Source organism: Pteropus medius, unplaced genomic scaffold (genome assembly GCF_902729225.1).
Source record: "Pteropus medius unplaced genomic scaffold, Ma_sr-lr_union100, whole genome shotgun sequence".
Classification (NCBI taxonomy): domain Eukaryota; kingdom Metazoa; phylum Chordata; class Mammalia; order Chiroptera; family Pteropodidae; genus Pteropus; species Pteropus medius.
In genome coordinates this window covers 3,301,917-3,323,211 of record NW_024349505.1, presented here as the reverse complement: position 1 = coordinate 3,323,211, position 21,295 = coordinate 3,301,917, and the positions used below count along the sequence as shown (strand labels likewise).

General features: G+C 29.7%; 1 long non-coding RNA gene and 1 pseudogene across 1 annotated transcript in view; one reads left to right on the top strand and one right to left on the bottom strand.

Moving 5' to 3' along the window:
• LOC120618097 (uncharacterized) overlaps positions 1-21,295 on the bottom strand; it is a 495,615-nt gene that overhangs the window by 41,110 nt on the left and 433,210 nt on the right. Inside the window, exon 3 of the long non-coding RNA XR_005657143.1 lies at positions 19,321-19,381. This is a non-coding gene — a long non-coding RNA (uncharacterized LOC120618097). The remainder of the gene's footprint in view (positions 1-19,320; positions 19,382-21,295) is intronic.
• On the top strand, positions 1,828-1,946 carry LOC120618162 (uncharacterized; annotated as a pseudogene).

Sequence of the window (21,295 nt, the reverse complement as noted above, 5' to 3'; positions counted from 1 at the left end):
TTTAATGGTTATTCGTGTGTGTATGCACATGTATGCATACACATGCACACTCACATGCAATGAATATAAATTCCTTGAAAAGAGTGTTTCATTTTATTCTTTTTTTCATTACATGGTATTCTCAATTCCTTTAAAATCAAAAGAGGAAGACAACATAAATGTGAGAAAACTTAGTTCTCAAAATGGTAATAATATTGACCCAATAAATATTTTGACTGAAAAAAGTACAATGGCATTTCACAGAATCTGTAAAGGAAACTGCTGTGAGTACTTGTGTACACAAACTTATCTTGGGGCTAGTCTTCTCTAAGGTATCTTTGTATATCTAATTACAGAAATATAGTTTGTGTGCAGCTTTGTTTCTTTTTGTCACATGCATATATTTGATTATGCTTTTAATTTTTATGTGGTATCACAAAGTGAATACATAAGAAAAATATGCCCAACCTCTAGTTTTTTATTTAAAGTATTTTTGTTACCAAAATTATAACTTGGTGGTATTTAATGGAGGTACATAATAGGGAAGTTTAATTATAGGACGTTTACTAAAACTTAACAAAGTTAAATTAGCTAATCAGATGATATCACTCTTCTCAGACTAGTTGGTCCTCTTCAGAGCATCTCATTTGGGTAAAAAGGTAATTCAAGTTTAAATGCTAAATGAAAGGTTTTAGAAAGATAATAAAGAAAAAAATAAATAGGAAATTAAGATGAAATTGCATTGTAAACTATAAAGTTTTGAATTTACTTCCGTTACTATCAGTTATCTAAGACTTGCTGCTAGACAGTACAATGTACTAAATAAAAGCTACTACCATGTCTTGTAACCAGATAATTTTTCTTTGATTTTTGTCACAAGTATGTACTGACCCAGTAATTTTTTATACTATCATAATTATCTGGATCCATAATTTTTTTCTGAAACAGTAGAAAGTAATATTTTGGCATGGTTAGTAGTACTTAACACTACGTAGATATTTGAAACAGCACTTGCATAATTTCTCTTTGTCTAATTAATTTTAACCTCCTCAAAATAATACATTTAAAAAATATTTTTACTATCTTCCTACATCTATTCCTGGGTATTGCTATGAGAAAAGAGCATTAAATATATTCTCATCAATAAGATAAAAATGGAAATTTGAGAGATAGAATTATATGAAGCTCTAACTTGGGACTTTATTTCCCAGTTTTTGATGTGAATTAAATTTAAAATTATAATAGCTTATAAAATTTATAGTTTTCCCTTCCATATAATTAACTATGTAAAACTCAGAGGACGGAGCTATTCAATCTACTGTTAGAGTATCAAAATAAGACTAGGGTATATTAAATATAAGCCTGAATGCTTATATTAACACTGCTTTGTTGGATTTGCTGTAATAAGAAATATTATCTTTGCCTCTTATTTAGTTTTCTCTAAATCAGTTTTTTATCCTGTTGTTATTCTATACATGTAATAAGAAACCAAAATGAGATCTTGAGAAAATGGTAGCTATGCAAAGTAATATAGCACCAATTAAGGGACAAAAGAAAAAACAAAAACAAAAACAAACTGGCACCAAGATAATTTACACATCTATACCAATACGATCAAAAGTTAACTAATAAATTTTTAACAAAAAAAAATTCAAATATTTCTGCCAACAGGAAAGATAATCTGAAAGATTATTGTTTGTCATCCTACTGGACATGAACTCGGTTATATAAACATAGCAATCATACTTGAATTTGCATTTATTAAACTATCTATAAATATCCATGTCTTTAAGTACACTTTGAACTGGTTTTAACATCTTACCATTTCCCTTATTAATAAATTATTTAGTCTATGGCCATGCTACCCTGAACAAGCTCAATCCTATCTGATCTCAGAAGCTAAGTAGGGTCGGGCCTGGTTAGTACTTGGATGGAAGACAACCTAGGAAGACCAGGTGCTGTAGGCATAAAAAAATAATAATAATATAAAAAAATAAAAAATAAAATAAATAAATAAATAAATAAATAAATGATAAGGAATTCTAAGCTGATAAGGTCCTTGCAATCTGTGAGGTCAATCAAGTATTGCCTCACCTAAAAAAAATAATAAATTAAAAAATAAGTAAATAAGTAAATAAATAAATAAATAAATAAAATTATTTAAATTAAATTTTCGAGACTTAATCATTTTATATTTGCAGTTATAGATGTCCCGTTGAGTTATCTTGTGAACTTATCTGATGAAATCAAGTAATTTTTATTGCATAAGAACAGCACCCCATAGGCCACTTAGGCCCAAGCACATGTTTTTATTTTTTGGCTTTTAAGGAAAATCTAAAAAGCAACGACATTTTCATTTTACTAATTCCTTCTTTCCTTCTTCCCTCCCTACTCCTGATTTTCTGTTTTATTTTTTGCTGTTCACTCATGGCCAATAATTCATTTCCCAATGTTGGCATATCCAAAATTTGGTATTTAGTCTGATAATTTGGAGATTTCTGTTAAATAAGTAATGGATATATATACCCTACCAAGTAATATGTGACAGAAAATCTACTTTTTAGTCTTTTTTTTTTCTATCCATGAACAGAAATTAATTAAGATAACTTTTTTTTTTTTACCTAATTAGAAGAACAGTTCTTTGATATCTGGAACATTGAATTTTGTACTTTGACATGTGACTGAAGTATTGGAATTGAAACTATAAGAATTTTATATTTCTGTTTCTTTGTGTACAACTCAGAAAAATATTTTACCTCAGTGTAATGTCTAACTCAATTATGTAGAGTATTTATAAATTAAATTTTTATTTATCTTAAGTTAAAAGGCTCTTATAGGTTTATAGAAATAAATCAGTGGGTATACAAGTTCAACATTCCTTAAAATCAACAGAAAATAAGACTAAACATTTAATATTTAAATTCACTAGACATGAAAGAAAAATCTTTGTTACTGAATTGCTAGCTCTGAAATGTACATATATTTTAAATCAAATTCACATAATTAAGTTGGTTTAGGGAATTTTAAAAAGATTTTATCTGATGTATTTTCTCTGACCTATCAATATAGATTATAATACAAGAGTACATTTTGTTTTCTAGTTATATTTAGAATAATTTACTCATAGATGAGTTAATTTTAAATTCCTAAACTTCTGAAACTAGTTTCCAGACCAAAATCATGATTGTCACTCCTATATAATCTTTAAAATTATGAAAAATATGAATTTGTGTTCAACCAGATTGAATCATAACTTTATAGATGTTTTTATGGTAGAAATTTTATTTTTAGTATATTAATATAGAAATAATTTCTATGATATTTAGGTAAGGTGAAATTTTAAATTAATAATAAATCAAGATAATTCATGAGTAATCTTTGAAAATTACATACATTTTAATCATGAATCTTTTTCATTTGCTAATACATTCATATGTGGAGAATAATTCTAAATTTTCTGGGTTTTTTTTCTGTGAAATAATTTTTTTTTTTTTGCTTGAAAGTTATAATAAATATGGTAGTTATGCCTACCTAGGAGCGATACTAATGGAAAAATAGAGTGAGCTTTTTGTTTCATTTTGAGAAAAAAAGAAAAGCCATTTTGCTATAAAGTGTCAGTTTTTCCTGAATTTGAAAACATAAAAGATAAAAGTTGAAGGAAAGTAAAAAGTTGTAGATTAATGAAGGGCGTGAATTCTCTTTCACCTTGTTTTATAATACCTGAGTCTGTAACAACGATATTATTAATTTTGTTATCATTTTGGCAAAATTCATCATTTTCAGTGAGCTTATTTTAAAAAAAAATTAAGAAGAAAAACCTCACAATGACTTTCTGTCAAACACGGTATTAATGCAAAATGACAATTTAGCATACTATATGTTAAAAGATCTATTGGTTTTAGAGCTTTTAATTGGGAGAAAGTCAAAGATAATACTTTATTTAACAGTTTATTGTAATATATCCAGAAAGAGATACTCTTTATTCCACCAGAAGAATAACAGAATAATTTCTCTGCTTGTGTTGACTACTATTCCCTTATTAAAAAAGAAAAAAAAAAAGAGAAGAAATTTCCTTGCTTATCAAAGAACTAAGTTTTCTCATATTTATGTTGTCTTCCTCTTTTGATTTTAAAGGAATTGTCGTTTTGATTGTAATCAAGAATTTTCTCACACACTCATGATTCTTAGTCACATGATCCTACTCCTCTGATAACTCTCTTGATTCTGTCTTTACAATCTCTGATACCATATGTAGGGGGGGGGAAAGAACTTTGAACCAAAAACTATCTTTGAAATTTCCCAGAAACCCTAGAAATCACGAAGATTTGTTCTTTCACTGTATGAAAAGAGATGCTGGGAATTTTTTACATGTCTTGGGGAATTTATTATCTCATCACTGTTAGAGGAGCTGCATGGGAAGAATAGTGAAATCAAAAGAAAACTTGCCTTTCTTAAACTAAGCTTGTAAGATTAAATGTTATTAATATAAATACTTCAGAAATTTTGTGCTTCATGATGGGCACTGGATATTTCCCATATATACCATGTTTTACCTTTGAGGAAACATGAATAATAACTTTATGAAATATTTATTATAATTCAAGATAACCTTACACTCCTCTATTTTTATATCAGTTACTAAAATAGATTAACCACAACCATTTAGTCTTCTTATCAAACAGATTTCTGCTTCCCTCTGTGTTCTCTATATATCCCCTGCTATAGTTTATGAACTGTCTTTACATCTTCACTGTCCCAGAGCTCTGTGGAAAGAATTGCATCAGCTTCTGTGAAACACTCATACTTCAGAGAACAGACACTTTGGTACCAAACTGAGATTGCGCATATACCTTTTTTTTTTTACATATCTCTACAAATCAGCTTTAAAAAAAATTAACTAGAATTGGTATACAATATTATATTAGTTACATTATTTTCAGGTGTACGGTATAGTGATTTGACATTTTTATACCTTACAACGTGATTATCTCACTAATTCTAGTTCTTACCTATCATCGTACAAGCTGCTCATTCAACTTTTGACTGGAAATGTGGTCTTTGTTGGGTTTTAGTTTTTGTTTTGTTTTGTTTTGTTTTTAATTCAGAAGCACAGAAACTGCTGACTCAAGATCCAGAGAAAAATTAATTATATAAAACTGAATGAACTGAGATAAATGTTATTCTTGTTATTTATTTGCAATACTACAGCAATGTTTTTATTGTTTTATTGGTGCCTGATTTTCAGGACCTCAGTTTCACAAGTGCAAAGAAAAGTTCTAAAACCCTAGCAAATTGTGAGGACCTCAAAAAGAGTACAATTCATCCAAATTTAGAGCTACTGTGGATAAAACCAGATAAAGTTTTGAACTTGGTTTTCTATCCTTACTACACAAGGACAAATAATACACGCTTTTAGACGTACAATCTAGACTCCTTATGAAAATTTTCAGGTGAAATTTAATTCTCTGGAGTGGTTTGTTCAACATTGCATGATCAGAGAAGCCTATGTAATTAACCCTTTAGTTGGAACCATATATATATATAACAATCTGAACAAAAGTTATGAGATGGGTCTTAATGTAATTTGATTATCATCAAAAGGGCAGTGGGAGACTGTCAGAAGTATATCTGAAGTATACCTGATGTTTGAAAATAAGTAAAAGAGATTACTAGTTATTCTTTTAGGATATTTTTTGTCTTGTACCTTTGATTTCCTGCTGATTGGGTAATTTGCTATTCTGCAGGATTGGACTTATTTTGTAGATTTTCAAAATTTTCAAGATATAAAAAAAATATTTGGTGGAAAAGATGTCTAAATATAATAATTATGTCCTTAAATTACACTAACCAGCTTTGTATCTTAAAAAAATAATTTTTAACCTAAAATTTGTTTATTAGATTTCCAAGGCTACTCAGTGGCTCAAATAAACTTTGGAACTGGTTTAAACACTCTATTGCTTCCCTCATTAATGAAAAAAATAAATATTTGACATACTTTCACTATAGTTGCAGGAGTCACTTTTTTAACCTTAAATTTTATAATTAAGGAAAGTCATAATAAAACCACAATGTTATAGAAAAACAACATCCAGTAATAGCCAAAAAAAAAAAAAAAGTCTGTATATATCAAATGTTAAAAAAGAATGTTGAAACATTCAAATCCTCATACACAGTTCATGGGAAAGTAAATGGGTAATCACACAGGAAAGTATTTGGTAGTATCTATGAAATTTTATCATATATAAATTTTTGAGTTGGTAATTCCATATATATGGATATGTGGATCCATATAGGTATATATTGAATAGTCATATATACAACATATAGATATATATATCACCAAAAGAGATGTACTATGTAGGGTGTTTATATTTACAATATTTGAAAAGTGGAAAACTACCCAAATATCCATTAAGAATGAATAAATTTTGCATACATTTTCAAAATGGCGTGTATACAATAATAAAAATTAATTAGCGACCAAATGAAACATATTGATAAATGTAACAAATGTTGAGAAAAGGCAGATATAAACACATAAAAACTCTGTAATTTCATTTGTATCTACTGCAAAAATAGTTAAAACTAATCTATATTGTTAGAAGTCAAGATGAGGGAGTGGGTTGCCTGAAAAAAACCCACTGAGGAGTCTTTGAGAATACTGTTAATTTCTCTGATGTGTTTAGTTCAGACATAAAATTCTTAAAAAATTAAAGCAAATATTAAATGTTTATTGAAATCAATAGCCCACTCTAAGGCAAAATCAGGAAGTGTTAGGTTGTAAGAACAGGAGTTTAATTTTGTTGTATAATTGAGTAGAATGTCATAGTTCTATGAGAAATGTTTTAGGCAAAATATAAGTTCAGAGACCCATGCACCAACAGGTAACACCAACAGAAGTGGTGGCCTCAAACTGAAGTATGAATGACAGAAAGAAAACCATTTATTATTTGTCTTAATGTTACAATCAATATTTATTAAATTGTGGGTTCCTTAAAGGTAAATATTATATTTTAATGCCTTTTATTTTATTTTATTTCTGGTGTTTCTGTCATGTTAATCTTTTAAGCTTTTTATTCTGTTTATGATAACTCATAGGCTAGAATAACAATAAAACAACTAACATATATTGAAAAGCATATGTCCAATATTGTAAAAATTTAATTTAAATAAATTAGCTAATTAAAAAATGTAAATAATTATTTGTGAATGGTTTTAGAGAGTTTGTATCATGCAAAAACAAATTTATAGCTGCTATGGGTAAATATTATGGCTTAAAGATAAAGAGGTCTCAAGCTCTTTCTTTTTGCTCCACGATCTTTACTTGCTTCCTTGGTCAAGTTTTCAAGATGTGCATTGCACCTCCAACCACCATGTAGGCATTCCAGAGAGGAAAAAAACAGGAGAGAACAGAGAGAAAATCAGAGTACTGTGCTCCTACTCATTTTTTTTTTTTTTAACCAGAAAAGCAAGAACTTTCCAAACTACCTGCCAAGAAGACTATCCTTACTTCTCATTGGCCAGAATCAAATTACATGTTCATGCCTACCATAAGTGGTTTAGATCAATCACAAATCTTTCCTTGGATTAATAAAAGAATCTGGCAGTATTTGAGATAGGAAAATAGGGGATTGAAAGCAAAGTCTGCTGAGTAAGCAAAGGATGATAGTTTCTGCATAGATTTCTTCCTGTGCCAGATGTATATCAAATATCTCAAGGAAAACCTTATGACATATTTTTGAATTTGAACTATGAAGATATATTAGCCAATTCAAATCATTGAAATTAACACCATCAATAAAAGGATAAAAACAAATCGAAAATGTCATAATGCCATGCCGCATTACAGGATGCAATAACAAGAATGAAGCATCATTTTGTGACACTATTGCCAAAGATGCATAATCTGCATTTACTTGTGAAGAAATATCTGACAGGCCCAACCTGAGAGATATTCCACAAATGGCCTAGAATCCTGAGAGAAGGGGGAGAGAGAGACAGACAGATAGAGACAGAGCCAGAGACAGACAGAGACAGCGATCTCTACAACTTCTGAAACTCATAGGATCTATCAAAATAAATATAAAATACATAACTTCTTTATACTAAAACCTTCACATGTCATGATATAGGATTGACTCCCATCAAAGTGTTATAGAAAATAAAACAAGACTCCAAGTTTACTATATATTTTATTATTTACTTAAAAAATGAATTGTATAAGAAAAGAATAAGCCAGCTAACAAACCGTAACTGGGAAATTTTCCCTTCCAAGTTTTTAAATTATTATATCTGCAGCTTTTATGTATGTATGTATGCATGTATGTATTTATTTAAATTTATCAGGGTGACATTGGTTTATAAAATTATATAGGTTTCAAATATACAATTCAATAATATATTTTCTGTATATATTGCATTGCATGTTCACCATCCAAAATTAAATCTGCTTCTGTCACCATATATTTGACTCCTTTTCCCTTTGGTAACCACTAAAATGTTGTGTCTATGAATTTTTATTTGTTTGTCTTTTCATTTGTTGCTTTCAGTTTTATATTCCACATATAAGTGAAATCATATTGTTTGCACCATATTCCATATGACTTCTTTTACTTAGCATGACTATTTCAAGATTCATCCATGTTGTCGCAAATGCCAGTATTTCATCTTTTTTTTATGGTTGAGTAATAGTCCATTGCATATATGTACTACATTTTCCTTTATGCAATCATCTATCGAAGGGCACTTTGGTTGTTTTCATGCGGCTTTTCTTTTAGATATAGATATGACCTAGAACGCCCTCTTAAAATTGCCTGTGGTCAGCAAAGAAGAAAGAACCTCTTGGAATTTTGATAGGATGAAGAAGACTGAGAGATGGTCACCAAATGAGGACAGTGTAGGTTTTGTAGCCTAATTTGGCAAAATTGTAAAACCTATTTAAAAGGAGTTTTAATGGTGTGATATAAAGATTTCAATTTTTGTCTGGTAAACAAGAGTTTATCATTTCTTTTCTAACTACTGATGGCATATGTGATGACTTATGAAGGGATTGATTTCTTCATCAAAGAATAACTTCTATTAAAACTGTCTCACAGATAATATGACAAAGCACATCAAGAAACTCACAGATATAAAATTAATTCAAAAGTTGAAAGAAATTAAAAAGTTGAAAAGGGAAGGAAAGACCAATAATAAAAGCATATGAAAGAGATTTTAAAATAAGTTGTGATTAAAATGGTCCAAAAGTGTAATGGGAGAGGGGGGAGGCAAATGGGGTAAAAGGAGTCAAATATGTGGTGACAGAAAGAAATCTAACTATGGGCAGTGAACATACGATGCAAAATATACATGACTTACTGTTGAATTGTGCACTTGAAACTTAACTGGTCTTTGTTAACCGATATCACCATAATAAAAAGAAATCATTAAAAAATGTTCAAAAAGTAAATTAAAATAGAATAAGAGAGCATGAATAATTTATCCAAGGTGATTCAGTTTAAAATAGATCTAAATCCAAACTCAGATAATTATGACTCTATGGCCTATTATTTATTCATTCATTCATTCATTCGTTCATTCATTTATTCATTTATTCATTTATTTTTGTTTAAATCTGTGCTACCTTGCCTTCTTATACTCTAATACTATTTGACTAAAGCATAAGACTCAAAAGGATATTTATTCAGTACTGTGGTACTTCTAAATCTGACTCTTCCATGTCCTGACTGAATTGACTTTGAACGGTTACAGTTTTTGTGGGGCTCAGACTCATAATTCATATTACTTGCCACATAAGGTAAAAAAAAGATGAATAATACAGCACATATAAAAAATATACTCTAAACTCAACAATAATAGCAATAAGACAAAACTCAATTTTTATATGACAGATGCATGTACTCAGATTTTTAAAAGTTTGGATGAAACATAGGTTTAAGAGCAATTCTTGGAAAACAGAATTTGTTTTCCTTTTAGCAGTCTATTAGCACTTTTCATTGTAAAAAAGTACACAATGGAAATACTAGGCACCAGGGTTGTAGGTAGGTAGGGTGCTGAATGGTCGTTTGGTTGGTGCTATTTTGCATTTAAAAAGCAACTAAGTTTTAGACCCTGTGGCCAGATATTAAAGATTTATGTGGATTGTAAAATTCCTCATCCTCAATATAAAATTCTAAAATTTTCTTTTAAAAATAGAAAAGCTTTTAAAAGTAGAAAAGCTTTTAAAAGTATTCTTTGCTGCAAAATCTGACTCGTCTAAACTGATTTGGTGGAAAACATACTTTGAAATGATATAAGACTATTTTTCATTCTGTCTTTATAATTAACTAGTAATAAATATTTTATTGAAAATTTTAATATGCTTAATTAGGAATCACTGTCCAGGCCCCTGCTGAGGATACTATGAATTATCATAAAAACTGTATTACATTTTCAAAATCTGAAAACTTCTCAACTGGAAATATATTTGACTCCACAGGGTTACAATAAGAAACCTCAGGTCAATATAAATTAAAATAAGACAATATTTTAAAAATTCTATTTAAAAGCCTACTGAAATTGAAGAAGCTCACGATTATTGTATTACTATTTTAAATGAAGTATCTGAGATAGAAATAATATAATTCATTGTTATGTTTAAATGAAAAAAATATATTTTATATATCAATTCTTAAAATGGGAATCACTGAAAGACTTCTTATAATTATTGTGGGAATGCCATTTTTGTTTCTAGATTTAAAGGAAACTCTCTAACCTCCAAGAACATTATAAGTTGAATGAATAGAAAGGAGAGGAAGAGATAGACTGTAATTGATCCATCTACTAGCTTAAACTCCACTTTATGGGACATGCCAATTTGTCCTCTGTATGAAACATTAAATCAAATAGTTTCTACTTTGTAGGCAGTATAGATAAAATGGCGTTATTAAAGAGAAATGATAATGATTATACACCCCAAAGGGCTTTGAACTGATACTTAACTATGATACATAATAAGGGTAGTTCATAAAGGTTTGAGTATCTGAAATTTTTATTCTGGCTTCACTTTAATCAGTGCTTTTCCTAGGGAAATTTGATGGCTACCTAAATAATAACAATTTTTCTAATCATGCTTAGAATAATGAATAAGTAAATATAAAGTAATGAAAAGCAATACAAACATTGCTCATATCCTTGAGATTTAGATAATGACTTCTTGTTATTTTCTCTACTTTCCACTCTTAGTTTAAAAGAAAAACAGTATATTTCACAGCAGAGAGCATAAAATACATTTTGATGTAAAAGTTACTTTGGAAAATGTTAATAATTATATACATGCAATGTCATATGTCAATAATTATAATTTAATATATTAAATATTGGTAAATTAGGCACTGAGGTAATTATTTTCTAGCTCTAGATTCCTAACTTGCCATTAACTGTGGAGTTGATAATTTATAGAAGCAATAATGACACGCATACAAATTTTAGTTTTGGTGTTAACAAATTATTTCTGAAGATATACCAAGTGCTTGCATACACTTATTGATAGAGTTATAATAATGTAATTTTATTTATGGTATATTAATATTTATTTTACCAGTTTTTTGCCATGGACATAAAATGAATAGATCCATAGAGTCTACTGGCATAACAATATGTTTCACAGGTAAATGGAAAATGACTCACTTTTTAAAGTTTTAAATATCAGTGAGAATTATAGATTTGATATTGAGTTTGATTTGGTAGACATATAAAATAAAATTCAAATTCAAGAAAGCACAGCATATTTATACTATGATTTTGCATAAAGCATATGTCACTAAAAAGGTGAGTGCTAACTCTAGAGAAAAAGATGCTCCTCAACTTATGAAGGGATTACCTCTAGATAAACTCATCATAAATTGAAAGTATCTTAAGTCAAAATTTCATTTAATACACATAACCTACTAAATGTCATAGCTAACTTAGCCTAGCTTACCTTAAATGTGCTCAGAACACTTATATTAGACTACAGTTGGGCAAAATAATCTAACACAAATCCTATTTTATAATAAAGTATTGAATATCTCATGTAATTTATTATGCATATAGCTTTTGTTCCATCATAAAGTCAAAAAATCATAAGTCAACCATTATAAGTCAGGGACCGTCTGTGCTTGAAAATGGATCATTAAATTCTTTGGCATTAAAGTCTATGTCTTTGGGAAGTTTATTTACCTCACCGAGTTCTCTTAAAAAGTGGGAGTCACGAGAATGACTTCTTGAAATTACTTAGTGGTTTTATGAAATAACAGTAGATCTAGCTCAGTATCTGACACACACAAACCAGAAATTAAGTTTTTTTATTTTTGTTTTCCATTTTCCTGCCTAGTCCATCGTCAGCACTTAACAAACTCTCTAACACAGCCAATCATTCTTGAATTATCTTCATTAGTATTTTCTAGAGCTTCATATCTACTCAAAAAAAAAATATCTGTGGATCACAAATCATGCATTCATTTAACATCAGGATTGGGAGTGGCTCTAATGTTTATATATTAAATCACCCACGTGATGCTTGAATTTGTTCTAGAAACCACTTGCTTCAAATGAGTGACTAAAATAAAAAAAAATTCCTTTCATATTTTTATAGTGGAAATGATATAGCTGCCTACACTGTCTGTTTTTCAGAGCATTCTCTAGTACATATCAGTCAATATGCAGTCAAGATTAAGAATTTTGGATCAGCCAGGTATGGATTAATACACATTCTCACGTTTGTAAAACAGAGATATGTATACTGGCTCCTTAAATTCACCGAGTCACTTAGAAGAGGCAGACATCAGCTGGATCACAGAAAAGGGACATTTTTCAAAATGATGTGGTATCTATCATACCATGGATGTTTCTCAGGCCTGACTCAGAGAAGGACAAATTAAAAAAGATTTTATTGTTTCCGATATTATACATTCTCTAGCCTTCTGTAATTGTTCTCTTACATTTCCATGGGCATTCTACATCTGCATATTTGCCTTATTCAGAGGCATTATCTCTATAATTCCATTGCAGTATGAAGATTAGAGAGACTAGTAATTATGTATATAGCAATTGTCTTCTAAAGAAAATACTAGCCACAAAAACAGATCAAAAGTAAAGAAAATATAAAGAATTATTTTGCTTCAAAGAAGAAATACTAGAAGAAAGGAGAGGAAGTATTTAAAAGTTACTGTATACCTGAGTTTATTCTAGCCCTGTTTTGAAAATAGGTAACTTCATATTCATTATTAACATTAAGCAGGCCACAATAAATTACTTTTGCCATTAGGTTTCTACACCATTAGTTACCTGCACCTTAAATGTTACTTTTATTGTTTGAAAATGAATATTAATTACACTGTAACTTTTATTTTCAGAGAACACATATGGATATTAATGACTCCTCTCATGAACTAAGTACAGTTATCTCACGGAATTCCATCCAAAGTGATTCATAATTAATTTATTATTTTATGAGCACTTTGACATAGTCTTATTTATTTGAGTAATTATTTTCATGAATTATTTCCACAAAAGTGAAGATAAACCACTATTTTTAAGTGTAAAAACACCATGTTTTTAACAAAGTGTTTTTGCTAGAAATTCAGTGATAAATAAGGCATGACTAAATTTGGGGGGTACATTCTCTCCAAGAATGTGCACTGTTCTTAAAGTCTCTCAATACCAATTTAACATTTTTGTCTCTGCAAAAGCCTAGTACAACATGAAAATATGGATTAGATTCTTCACTCTCTTTTGCAGATTAAATATACACATATTAAGTAAAAACAATAAAAAAACTCTCAAACGTGTTTTGAATCATTTTCTTTGTTTTATATTTTTGTCTAAAGAATTGCCTTTATCTCATAGTTCAGTTTCTGCTTAATCAAGTTAGGAAGAAAGATTTTTAAATATTTGCATTTTAATTATACCTCAAGAAAACAAATAAAAGAAATTAATTCTTATTGGTCATATTGATGAAAGCTTTCTGTGTGATTATTTCAACCTGCCCACTTAATAATAGAATTGAATTATATTGTTAATATTAATATTTAATTATACTCATATTATGATTAATATTATATATAATTTGTCAGGATATTGGTAGAAAGTTTATTTTTTGTTGACTACTTAGTTAGAGGCCACATTGCAATACACGGCTGCCACTCAAATACCATTTTCTTCCTGATAATCTTTTCCTTTGGGATTCATGATATTTTATAAAATTTAAAACAATTTTAACTTTGCTAAAGTATTACTAAAATCATTGGTTGTAAAATTAAAATAAAATGGTACACACACATTTAACAGAAGACTTTAAAAAAATACTTTTTGCAGTTATAGGTAAAATTCATTAAACTAATTCGAATTCTTTGCACATAAATAGGCTTAGAAAAAAATGACGCAGCCATAGAAGGCATTCTTCTCACAAATGTTAAACTATCTCCTAAGGTCTGTAAATCCAATATAAACAAAAGATATTGAAGTTAGAGTCAGTAAGGCAATAAAGAACAGATTGTATGTGACCTAATAACTGCTATATAGAGAATTATTAGGAGCTGAACTGAGAAATGAAGATGTAGAAAATTTTACTTACAAAAAAATCTGTAATAAAGATTAATTTGGACTACTTTTTTTTTTTTGCATGAAAAGCTGAAAATTATGAGAATAAAATGGAAGAGTTTAGAAGGGATCCGATCCTCAAATAATGTCCAGCTATTCGGGACTTCAAGGTAATCACAATTATTTTTGAAATTCTTTGAGGTATGCTTTTTATCACTTATGAATAAATCTATCTGTATGTGTCACTAGAACCTTTATTATTCACCAAACATGTAAAATTATTTAATAATAAAGAAAAAACAGATATAATCACCAATCTTTCTACTTCAGTTAAAGAGTGCCATGTGACCTCCAGCTCCACATTTGCTTCTTTGAAAAATCTAATACAAACTAGGGAATTAAATTCAGTACTTTTAAAAAATGCAAAATATTCAAAGTATGCACATATAATTATACAGTCCACTGAATTTTCACAAACTTTATATCTATGTAATCTGTAAGCATATCAAAAAATAGACATTAATACCATAGAAGCACCCTCTTGCTTCTTTCTAGTTTATATTAACTTCACAAAGCATATATTATTTATTTCCTGTTTTTGCACTTTATATGAATGTGATCATGTAGCATGTATTCTTCTATGTCTTATCTCAGCATAACATTCCATTACATGATATATTATAATTCACTTATCTTTTCAAATGTTCATGGATATTTGGTAGTTTCTAGTTTGGACCTATGACAAATAATATTAGGTCGCAGATTTTGTATTTAGCCAGGTTGGATAGAAACTGTATTGTATTTAGCCAGGTTGGATAGTTTTTCCAAGGGATTGTAGCAATTATATCCCACTGACACTGTAATAGTTTTTGCTTCATATTTCAATATACACTTTTATTTTTTAACTATCAATTGATCTATATTTCATCTAGCTATCTATATCTATTTCTGTATTTTATTCATATCTCTATTCTGTGTTATATGCTAAAGTATCGCATTTTGTTTTTGATGGTGGTGGTGTCTTCATTTTTTTCATATTTCCCTAATAATTTAAATGACTGAGAATCTTAACATATATTTATCGTCCACTTTGATATTCTTTTTGAGAAAGTACACATCCAGGTATTTGTCCATTTTTTTTCTGTTAGATTGTTTGCCCTTTCATTTTAGTTTTTGAAATTTAGTTTATATTCTAAATACATTTTTTGTATCATATGTGTGTATTAAAAGTATTGCCTCTAGCTCTGTGACTACTTTCTGAATCTCATGATGTTTTTAAAACCAGATGTTATTAATTTTAATATAATTAACTATTTTATTTTCATGGTTTTGAGTCTTTTTTCTAAGGAATTTGTGCCTATTAAAGATGGGAAGATAATCTATGTTTTCTTCTAGAAGACTTATGCTGTTGCATGTATATCTACAACCTATCAGAAATTTACTTTTGTATATAATATAGGGTAGAAATCTAGATTCAACTTTTTTCCTCATCTGAACATTAAATTGACCCCCTACAATTTATAGAATGACTATTTTTGTATTTTACGCCAGGGTCACGTTACTATAAATTACATGAACGGGTAAATTTGTGACTGGACTCTATTCTACCTATTGGTCTAATTGCTAATCTTTACATCAATATCACACTCCCTTGAGAAATATCTTGAGTATTGTGTATATCTCCAGTTCTATTTTTCTTAGCGTAGTTTTTTTCCTTTCTTAAGGCAATTTTCCTCCTCAAATATTATTCGGATAAAAACTGAGCAGATAGAACTTAAGAGCCTCACCATAAAACTGAGATCCTTACCACCCCTAAGCTAAACAAACTTTAGGGCTCAAAAGAACACAGATTGAAAAATACTGATAGAGAAACAAACAAAGGATGTAAAGTCTGCCCATGTAATAACCCCTCGGTATCAGCACAGTAGTATCACAACAAACTGTAAAACATTATCAAAGCCAGATTAATACAGCTATCTAGCAATGATCTACCTGCATATACTGTCTGATGGCAGTCCTCACAGCAGAACTCATCATCCTGTTGTTTTCTATGGTAATGGTTGATGCATGGTTGCAAAATGAAATGAAAACACATTACTAGTTCAATAGTTTAGTGCCTATTGCCTCAGAGCATTTTCAGACAGTGAAAATACATATTTTTAGACAGTAAATTTTCCAACACACACATACAGTATACACATATGTATACACACATTGGTCCATTTCCCCATCTCCCTTGTACATGTACACACCTGTGCACTCAAACACACATACCCACACATAAACACACATTACTTAGAGTGGCAGCTTTCAGAATATTGTGAGGCATATAAAATGTTTATATTTATCCTAAGGTGACCCGATTCCAAAACCATGCATTATGTATTCCTTTTCTTTAAGGCTAATTTTTTCAAAATAAAATTTTCTCTGAGAGCAAAACTTCTGAAATAATAACTAATCACTTCCAGTGATGTAAAAGGCAAGCAAACTCCCTCCTAATTGGTGTTGTGGAAGATTCAGATATCAAATAAAAAATAACATTGTTCTTCAATTTGACTATTAATATATTAAACAATCTTTTAATATATGTGTTCTTCAAACTTACAGAAATTTTGTATTAATTTTCCTGTAGTAATATTTTGGGTTTTTTTTCCTGCATTATTAGACTGGAAAGATTTTCCAAAATTATTTTTTAATATAAGTCTTGACCTAATAGCCTAATAGTTTAATTATCATTATCTATGATGTAGCTCTTTTAAAAGATATAAACTTAGTATTAGATTCCTTAATTTCCACATTAGATACACATTTTAGCATATTTTCTTTTAAATTTGGAAAGAGTGTTAGATTTTGTCAATATCTCATTTATACAAGTTGAAATTTTAACTAGCTTATTTATTTGTACTGATACCATTCCTTCTGTTTATTCAGAGTTTCTTTATTAGAACTGACCATATCTTTCTATTACTTTTGCTCTAGGGACCCCTGACTGATAATGTCTTTAATATTTTTGTATCAATATTCATGAACTTTGTCTATTTTAGGAGTTGTAAGCCTATGTGTGTTATTGATCCTCTGCTCAGTGTTATATCTTTGCAAATAGAATTGGCTAAATTTCTATATTTGTATGTAGTTGTAAAACTTTATATGATAGGAATATTTTCTTTGATAATTATAATGATTTATCTGAGATTTTATCTGGAAATCGATTACATTAAAAAATTATTATGACTTGTTTTCAATGCAAAATTTCTAGATTTAGTTGGCAAATTTGCTAATTTATATTTTTTAAAAATAATAATTTAGATTTTCTTAGTTTTGATAAATGTAAAACATTATTCTAAATATTTAAATATAGTTTCTCTGACATTTTAAGTTTTTAGTAGTATACAGAATGAAAAAATATTTTTTCTTGTCTTTCATGTAGATTTTAGAATAAACTTGATGATTCCTAAAAATCTCTGGGATTTTGTATGGAAATACATTGAATTTATATATGAATTTAAAGAGAATTAATATTACCAATTTTGTATTTTTCAGTCCATGAACACAATATATCTGTATATTTATTTAGGTGTTTGATTTCTTTCATCATTGTTTTGTAGTTTTCAGCAACGGATCTTGCACACACTTTGCTGGGTTTATACCTAAGTATAACTTATTATGATATCTCTTACTAGTTTGATCTTTCTCTGACTACTGAAATAAAAGCTCAGAGTTTACTCTCCCCAAACTTTACATCACTTTTCTCTTGTTTTTGTTTTTTTTTCTCCTGAGTTTGTTTTATTATCTAACTCTGTGCATGTGTGTGCACACGCAAGCACACAATAATTTTTTCTCATTCTCCCATTTGTATATAAAATTAACTAGTGACATTTTTTGCCTATTTTTTTTAATAATGTATAAGAGATTACCTAATATGTAGTAGTTGCTTGATAGATATTTTTTAATAAAGTAATAAGCTGAGAAAAGGAGAGGCAAAACAAAAGTATGCAGGGCTTATTTAGGAGGTTGGCAAAAATTAATGAGGCGAGATCAGGGTATAGCTTTGAGCTCAGATTTTGATATCATGGTATAAAAATAGGACTGTGGCATATGGGATGGTGTCAGAGTCTTCATTTCTGACCAATATATTTTATTTACACTTGAAATGCATCAGTGTTTGGAACAAGTGTGAGCTGTTTATATTTGCATGACCTATGAGTGCTGTATCTGGAAACAGAACAACTATGAATAGTCATTCATGCTGAAAATAATAATGAGGGATATTAAAGAGTCAGCTCAAATTTGGCTGAACATGCAATTTTTTTTTTTAATAGCCTGAAGTAAGGAAAAAGACATTTAGAATGTCTAATATCCTAAAAAGAATATATCTTGGAAGCCTTTCTTCGACAAAGTGTACATACTCATCAAAGTAAATTAATTTGATTCAGGCAAATTTATTTGGCAAAATTATTCACAAATTATTTGTAGAATCATAGATTTCACTCTTGAAAGGAAACTTAAATGATCACAATTTCACACACCTTTTAATCCTATCAAAAATTTCCGATAAAATAGGAATCCAATCTATGATAACAATTAATGCTAACATGTAGATATTTCAACTTTGTTTTAATTCTTTTACATGTTATTAATCATCTATTTCCCAGAATTTTCCTATGACACCAGAATAATTATTGTTATTTTGTAGTTGAGTAAACAGAGGCAAGAAATGTTGAATGACATACCCAAAGTCAGTTAGTAAATTATTTACTTGTTCTTAAATATATAACAATTTACCTGAATTTTCTCTTCCTCTGTCCATTGATTACAGGAAATTCCATGAGACTATAGATGCAGGCTGGAAGAGATAAAGCAGTCTAGTATAAGTAAGGGCCATAGGAATTTAAGCAACTTCAAGTAACGTACTTATGCCTTCAGGGCTTTTTCAGGTCCAATCTCATATGTACCACTTTATTTGATGGCGAGTGCTGCTGCAAATGCCCAAATTTATATCTTGGTAGGTCAGATAACACCCAGTTAAAGATAGATTAGGTCGCATGGTAATTTGATGGTCCATGGTTAAGCATTTAGTAGCAAGTCAATAATTATTTCTCAAAAGGAGAGTAGTTATCTACGGAGGACCATAGGCTTTGCTAACAACATGCTAAGAGTTTCCACTAAGATTCTCCTATAGGGGTTTGTCACAGGCTGCAAACGGCATTCCTATTTGCCACTGACACTTTAAGCACCATTGAATCTTTTGGATAATATAATCCAAATTAGTAGTGCAGATTGCATGGCGGCCCTGAAGATAATCCAAATTGTCTTTTAAAGCAACTCTCCAGGGAGGGCATTAGAGTTTCTTTTCAGGCAATGCAAGGTTAATTGCCTCAAATGGGAAAGAGAGGTATCCTTTCTTCGTGGGTTGGTTGCTTCTACTGAGAATAGGGAGGTTGTTTCTACTGGCAAAGAAGACTCATCAGAATTTAGGGGCTCAGTTCCCTAGCCTTAACGGGTCTTCCCACATATCTCTGTTCCAAATTTTAGGGTCTCATTCCCTGTGAACCATTGTCCTCATCTTAACATTAGACAGACTTCAAGGCTGTCTTTGTTGTGTCAATTGCTGTCAGCAATTTGTAAGATGAGATTCTAATTTTGGATTTTGTCATTCTCAGCCCTGTGTCTTTGAAGATAAATGTCTCTTTCAGGACAGACATAAAGGCTTTCAGGTCATTTATGTGGCTCTCAAGCTGAGACTTTGAATTCTGAAGCTCATCTTTTTCTTTCTCCCACTTAGTCCAGAGATATCAGGAGCAATTAGCCAATTTTATTATATTCATTACTTTGATAAAATTTTTTGAAAATATTGGTTACCAAGATCCTTGCTTCTTACAAATGTTGGATTACAAGTATCCAATGGTAAAATTTTATGTATTTCTATTGTCAGATCATGTCATTGACTATTAGTTGGGGTTTCTTTACCAGTGGAAATAGAATCATTAGTGTCTTTAAATTGAATCAGATCAAAAACCCAATTCAGGAAACTTCAGATCCAATTCAGAAAATTCTTCCTGTGTGTACAAACTTAAAGGAGAAGTCACTTCTTTTCTACTCTCTACATCTTAGTGTTCCCACCTCAAGTCCACTCATGGAGCCTAAGTTTTTGCTATGAAAGTTTTACCAAAAATAAAAATGCTTTGTAAAGTAAGATTGATTTCTCCAAGTTAATTCTTTTTTTTTGTTTTAAAAAATTGAAACATAACATGCAGATAGAAAATTCTAAATCTAACAATTGTTCACCTCAATGATGTATCACAAAATGAACACTCCTATTTAACCACAATTCAGTTAAAACACAGAAAATTACCAATATCACAGAATTCCCATTGTCTCCCTTACTAAACTCGAATCCTTCCTTGTTCTCCATTGATAACTAGTCTGAGCTGATTTTTTAAAATTTAACTTTTATTTTGAGAACTGTAGATTCACACACAATTGTAAGAAATAATACAAAGAGATACCATGGACTCTGTATTCGGTTTCTCCTAATGGTAACATCCTGAAAACCCAGTTTTAGATAACAACCAGGATAAGGATATTGGAAAATGCAGGTATAGTCAGATATTGCCAACTTTTCCTCCATATGTGTTTTACTATTTTGCATTTTCACAGTGTATGAGAGTGCTTATTTCTCCCACTGTCTCATGGAAGTAATTTCATGTCAAGTATTTAAGTATTTCCAAAGAAAGCGTTCAGAAGTAGCACTACTATG